Here is a 7,548-nt window from a genome sequence, read left to right on the forward strand (position 1 = left end):
CCAGGCAACCGGCGGCCGGGGCCGCCATTGATGGCGCGGTCACGCGTCACCCGCAAGGCGTCGGCGTTCGGTGCCTCGCTCGCGTGACCGTGGTTCTGCGGGCAGACCCGGAAGCGGGCAGGAGAGAGGCACACACGCACAGACACTCTCTCCCTCACTCACACACAGACACACACACACACACACACACACACACACACACAGCTCCCTAGCTCCCTCCCTCCCTCCCCCCCTCGCCTCTCCCAGAATACAAATAAATAGTAAGTCAATAAAACATTTCAAGATCGCAGTGCTCTCGTCCTGTTTATCTGCTTTGTGTCAGTCTGCAGCGTAGCCCCGGGCAGAGACCCTGAGAGGGCAGAGGAGGTCTCACCCTCCCTTTCGACCACGAAGATGTTCAGTGGGCTGGCAAGGGCAGAGCGGCTGCCGACCGCCGAGCGGGCATGCGCAGTTTGTTTCTCACGGAAGGATTCCGGGCCCGTGACGAGGGAGACGATCTGCTGGGAGACCTAAGAGTGGAGTGAGAAATCAGGAGCGAGCGATACCTCGACCGGGAACATCCTCCCTGAGGAGCAAGGGGTTCCCCTCTCACACCGGGCACCCCCCTCCCCCCAGCTCAGGATCCCAGTACCAGGAAGAGACGTCCCCATCACTTGTTGCTGTGGAAACCACCGGGAATCGAGGTCGTGGCTGCCGGGGTCCCAGGCAGTACCTTGGAAAGGGCCTACCCGCGCACGGAGTTCCGGGGACCCTCTTTCTGCGGGCTCCAGAGTGGGGGTGGGTGGCAGGGAGGAACGGAGGCAGCTTGAAAGGCACCAGGCACATCCCTTGTATTTTTTTTAGATTCTATTTTATTTATTTCTGCTCTAATTTTTATTATTTATTTTCTTCTTCTCACTTTGAGGTTTGCTTGTTTTTCTTATTCTAGTTTCTCTAAGTATAAAGTTCAATTATTTATTTGAGTTTTTTTTGTTTTTTTTGTTTCTTGAGGTAGGTCTGTAATGTTATGAATTTCCCTCTTAGGACTGCTTTTGTTGTGTTACATAGATTTTCAGGTTGTTTTGTTTTCATTTTCATATGTTTCAAGGTATTCTTTGATGATTTCCCTTAATCTCTTTCTTAACCTATTCATTCTTTAGTAACATTATTTAGCCTTCATGCCTTTGTGTGTTTTAGTTTTTTCTTTTTTGTTTGTTTGTTTTTTTTAATCCTATAAATAATCATTTTTATTGTTATAAAATGTATATAACATAAGATTTGCAAATTTAACCACATTTAAGTATACGTTTAGTAATTAAGTACACTGATGTTGAGACACTGTCACCACCATCCATCTCCAGAACATCTATTTTTGCTTCTCATTGTTTTGTATTCTTTTTTATTAAATTTATTGGGGTGGCATTGGTTCATAAAATTATATAGGTTTCAGGTGTGTACAATTTTATAATACAGCACCTGTATTTCAGTCTTTTTTGTGTGATTGATTTCTAGTTTTATACCATTAAATCAGAGAAGATCTTGATATGATTGTTTTGTGTCTAACACATGGTCCATCCGAGAAAATGTTCCATGTGCACTTGTAAGTAATGTACATATTCTGCTGCTTCAGGGTAAAATGCTATGAACATATTAAATCTGTCTGATCTAATGTGCCATTTAAATCTGCTGTTTCCTTTTTGATTTTCTGTCTGAAGATCTATCGATGTCATTGGGTGTTAAAATCCCCTACTATGTCTGTATTACTGTGGATCTCTTCTTTTATGTTCATAAAGACTTGCTTTACATATTTAGGTTCTCCTATGTTTGGTGCATAAGTGTTTACAAGGGTTATATCCTCTTGTTGGATTGCTTCCTTTATCATTATGTAGTGTCCTTTGTTTCTTACTAAAGCCTTTGTTTTAAAGTCTGTTTTGTTAGGTATATATATTGCTACCCCAGCTTTTTTTTTTTTTAATCAGAAGTGTCAGTTTATTAATTAATTTTTGTTACAGATGTTTCTCCTTTTTCCCCCACTGATTCCCCCCTCCCCCTCCCTCCCTGCCCTGCCCCCAGTTTGTTGTCTATGTCCACTGTTTATGCATACATGCATATAAGTTCTGTGGTTTATCTCTCCCCCACCATCCCCTCTTCTGGGGATTGTCAGTCTGTACCCCACTCCCACGTCTCTGGGAATACCCCATTCCTCAGACTGTTATGTTCATTATATTCCACAAATAAGTGAGATCATATGATACTTATCTTTCTCTGTTTGGCTTGTTTCACTTAGGATGATACTTTCCAGGTCCCTCCATGTAGTCTCAAAGGATAAGAGGTCTTTCTTTCTTACAGCTGCGTAGTACTCCATTGTGTATATGTACCACAGCTTTTTTATTCATTTGTCTACTGATGGACACTTGGGCTGTTTCCAGATCTTAGCTATTGTAAATAGTGCTGCTACAAACATGGGGGTACATATATTCTTTCTGATTGGTGTTTCAGGCTTCTTAGGATATATTCTTAGAAGTACCCCAGCTTTTTTTGTTTTTATTCTCATTTGCATAAAATACCTTTAACCATCCCTTTACTTTTAGTCTGTATATTTTTCATTCTGCGGTGGGTCTCTTGTAGACAGCATATAAATGGGTCTTATTTTCTTATCTATTCAGCTACCATGTCTTTTTATTGGAGCACTTAAACATTTACATTTAAAGTGATTATTGATAGTTATGAATTTGTTGCCATTGTATTATTTTAACTATGTTTCTCTTATTTTTCTTCTTCTTGACCCTTTAACAGTTCTTGTAATACTGGTCTGGTGGTAATAATCTTCCTTAGCTTTTTCTTCTTTAGGTCTTTATTTCTTCTTCAATTTTAAATGGGTAATCTTGGTTGTAGGTTTTTGCTTTCCTTCATTTTGAATATTTCATGCCAATCCCTTCTGACCTGAAATGTTTCCATTGAGAATCAGCTGACAATGTTATGGAAGCTCCCTTGTAGGTAACTGACTGACTTTCTTTTGTTGCTTCTAAGATTCTTTGTCTCTAACCTTAGACATTTTAATTATGACATGCCTTGGAGTGGACCTTTCTGGGTTCATCTTGCTGGGGACTCTGGTGCCATCTAATGTGAGGTGCTTTTTACTGACCATGACTGGTCCCGGAAAATCTATTTGGAGCTACAAAATAATTTAGTTTATGGATGCCTCTGCTGGGCCTGGTGAGCACAGGAAGGTCCAAGCTGTGCACCAAGGCTGGCTTTTACCAGCTCCTAGCCTGGGGACAGGTCAGTAAAGGTCTCAAGACACCTTGAGGTCTGTCTTTGCCTGCCTCCATCTGCTGGCTCTCTATTAGACTCAGTCACTGAAAAAACCTCTGCAGATATTCCAGTTGCATGAAGTAGGTTCTCAGTGAGTCCTCAGAAAGGGGCAAGTGGCATTCACCAGATTGATACAGGTTCAAACTTGGTGTAAGTGCTGGGTCTGAGGTCACCCAGCAAATGTCCCAGGGACACCTGGTTTAGTTACCACTCGCCGGTTGCTCACACAGCTTTGGGAAGTGTACAAAAGATCCAGACCTGGCTTTGTTTGTAAGAGTGAAAATAAAAAGTCAAAACAAGCCATCTCATTAGGATTTAAGTATATGGAATCTGTAGTCTGAGATTAGGCATGTGAGCTCAAGGGCTTTGCAGAGGGTCTGTGGGTTCTCAGAGGCCACGGAGCTTCTTTCTGGTTTGGGTGATTCATGGGTCCCCTGGGATGTAGGTGGGGGGAGAGAGCATGGTGGGATCATGCAGCTGTGATCCTGTCACTGTGTCACGAAAAGCTTAGTTTCCTCGTTCATGGCTGATTCTAGCAGGCGCTTCCCTCCATTTCTTTCCTAAGAGAACTGCAGTTCTCTTCAGACGTCCAACCAGGTGCATGCTCACTGGCTGCCCAGGAAGCACCGTCCCAGGCTTCTGCCCTCAAGGCAGGTGAGCCAGGCTGGGGTTCAGGAAAAGGCAAGAGGGCAGATAAAGTTCCCCTGGGTGGTTTGAAAATGCTATTAAAATCATTAAGGGTTAAAAACTTTTTTCTGTATTTGCTCCCGTTAGAGCTAAGCAGACAAAGTGCCGCTTAGCACACTGTCAAGAAAGCACACTTTTGCTGGCACTGTGCCTGCTGCCAACAGAACAGTGGCAGAGGCAGCTGGAGGGGGAAGACAGGGCGTTGCTCTCCCATCAGGGTCACCATCGTGACCATGGTTCTGACTGGACAGCAGACCCTTCTGGGGCCACTGAGGCTTTTAGACTTGAGAGTGTCACAATCTGATTTATATGTCTTTTAAAGATTACTCTGATTCATATTTATATGTTTATTTTTTAATGTTTTAATAATTAATTTTTTCAATTAGCGTTGACATTCAACATTAGTTTCAGATGTACTGCATAAAAGTTAGACATTAATATAACTTACATAGTAATCCTCCCGATAAGTCTAGTATGGGGTCTCTTAAAATTGTATTAATCCTATTCATCAGGGCTCCACCCTTATAATTTAATTAGACTCAAAGGCCCCTTTTTATTTATTTTAATTGAATTTATTGGGGTGACATTGGTTAATAAAATGGCATAGGTTTCAGGTGTATATCATCTGTATATTGTAGGTTTACCACCCTAATCAAGTCCCCTTCTATCAACATTTATCCCCGATCTATCCTCCCCTACCTCCCCCACCCTTCTCTCTGGAGACCACTGGTGATTTGACATTTGAAATGACATTTGAGATGTTTTCTGAGAGCACAGGGGTGTTTGGACAGATGAAGAGGGTGAGATGTGCTCCAGGTACAGAGCGGACACATGGCCGCTACAGGCAGGAGAGAACACCAGGTCCTGGAGCACACCCCTCAGGTGCCTGTGAGTTAGGGGCAGGGCAGGGACAGAACCACCCAGGAGGGACAGGACAGAGGGGGCAGGGGTCAATCACAGCAGGGTCAGACAGGGGAGACAGGACCCTCCATGGGAAGGTAGGGCAGGGGGTACAGGAAACCTGGGAAGGGTCAGGGCAAGGGGAAACAGGGGACCTTCCATGGCGGGGACAGGGCAGGGGGACAGGGGACCTTCCATGGAGGGGGTGGTGTAGGGGGACAGGAGCTCCTTCATGGGAAGACAGAACAAGGGGACAGGGATCCCTGGGAAGGGTCAAGACTGGAGACACAGTGGAACCCTCCATGGGGGAACAGGGGACACGCCATAGAGGTGTCAATGTCCTCTGTCATCTGTCTCTCCTGCACAGTTCCTCCTGCCCTAACTTTTTATTGGGAGGGTCCTCTGTTCCCTGCCCTTCCCCTTTCCCAGAGGGTGCTCCTGTTCTGCATACCCTGCCCCCTTCCTAAAAAGTTCTCTGTCCCCTGCTCTCCCTCCTCCATGGAGGGTCCCCTGTCTCTCCTGCTCTGTCCCTTCTATGGAGGGTCCTGTCACCCTGCCTTGCCCCCTCACTAACAGGCCTCTGAGGGCTGTGCTCTGGTTCCTGGTGTTCTCTCCTGCCTCTTGGCCATGTGCCTGCTCTGTACCTGGAGCACACCCCACCCTCTTCATCTGTCTAAAGCTCCTGTGCTCTCAGGATGCATCTCAAATATAATTTCAAATGTCAAATTACTGAGTGATCTTTAAAAAATATAAATCACATTATGTCTTGGGCCTAAAATTCTTAATGGTTCTGATAGAATTTCCAACCCACCCAGGGCTTTTGATTCACATGCCGCTCATTCTCCCTGCACCCCAGCCAGCCTGACTGTCCCTGCTCCAGGGACACTTGCTGTCCCTTTGGGGGTGGTTTCCCATTTCCCCAGGTGGCAGCTCTGTCTCAACTGCCAAGTCTGAGGTTAAGTATGACCAGGTCTTGGGGAGCTCTTCCCTGAGCCTGCTGGGGAGTCACTGCAGTTGCCTCAACCCTGCCTTGTGGGGTATCATGTGGCCACAGGTCACAGATGTGGAATAGGTCACAGTAGTAGGACAAGTCACAGTGATAGGACAAGTTACAGAAGTGAGACAGGTCATAGAGGTAGAACAGGTCACAGAGGTAAGACAGGTCACAGGAATGAGACAGGTCATAGAGGTAGGACAGGTCGTAGAGGTGACCTGGCAGCCATCCCAGGTCAGCTAGGTGGGCCAAGGTGACCAGGTGTTGTTTTTTCTTGTTTTGATATTTATTTATTTTCAGACAGAATGGGAGAGAGAGAAAAACATCAATGTGAGAGAGACACATTGACTGGTTGCCTCCCACATGATCCCAACCAGGGCCAGAGACCAAACATCAACCAAGGTTTGTGCCATTATTTGGAATCAAACCCATGACTCTCTTTCCTTGGGCCAATGCTCTAACTGCTAAGCCAAACCAGCCAGGGCTGTTGTTCTTTTAAATCAGTGAATGAACATTTATTGAGCACCAACCTACCCCAGACCCTCTATAGAACACACTGAAAGGGCAGCCCCACCTGAGGTCCTGGCCCTCAGTGACCAGGTGTTCCTGATACTGGGATGTGGGCAGGAGGGTGGCTCAGAGATGCCATGGGAGGGACTCAACCACAATGTTGGCTTTGAAGCTGGAGGAAGGGACACAGGACAGGGTTTTCAGGTGGCCCCTGGAAGCTGGGAGTGGCTTTGGCAGGGACAGGGAAGGGAACTGTCCTGTAAGGAGGGCATCAGGCCCCCCGGGCTTCTGGGAGGAGTGCAGCCCGAAGAACTCACTTCAGGTTTCTGAACACAGTGCCTGCAACCCCACACTGTGGTGTGGGCCACTCCATCTGAGGTCACCGGTCAGGGCCAGGAAGCCCGTATAGTCCCTGTTGCTCCCTGGTCACATTGGCTAAGTCTGCTTCCTTCATGGCTCCTGTCTTCTGAAAGAATGGTCTTGCTCAGTCATCTGTCTCCCAGGCTCCTCAGCCCTGAGAGATGCCCTGTGCCCCCTGCCCTGAGACCAGGTCCTACAAGCCCACAATGGGGTGCGGGTACATGTGAAATAAATTCGAGAGCAAAGGGCGTTTTTCTGATTTTGTAAAATGTTATTTTTGTAATAAATTGATTTATTAGCATGTAAATACATTGGATTTCTGAAACCTCTTTAGGACATTCAAATAAATAAATTTAAAAATAAAAAAATCTTTTTATTTTTTGGTCAAAACCTGTGTCACACTGTTTGATTGAGAAATGTGGTTGCTGCTTTGCAAGCCACCTTGTGGTGAGAGGATCCTGGCTGCAGACCAGGTTTCCTCTGGGATTTGCCTCCTTCCCCTTGTCCCCACGGGCCAGCCCTTAGGCCTCTGGTGGCCAGTTGACCCTCGGTGCTCCGCACACATCATATCCTGTTCACCCACCTGGTGCAGCTTCTAGCAGAGCACAGGCTCCATCTCCGGGGTGCGACAACCTGGTGATCTCAGCTTCTGGAGTTCTTGCTCATTTCTTACCTGGGGATGTGGAATTGCAGTGTCAGAAGTGGGGGCAGCTTGAGTGCTGTTTCCTTGTGGCTGCAGGCCTGCAGGGAGCAGGTGGTGTGAGCTGGCCTGTAGCTGTCTGCTGTTACAGAACCCAGTGGCA

This window comes from Molossus molossus, unplaced genomic scaffold, assembly GCF_014108415.1.
Source record: "Molossus molossus isolate mMolMol1 unplaced genomic scaffold, mMolMol1.p scaffold_m16_p_18, whole genome shotgun sequence".
In the NCBI taxonomy this organism is placed as follows: Eukaryota; Metazoa; Chordata; class Mammalia; order Chiroptera; family Molossidae; genus Molossus; species Molossus molossus.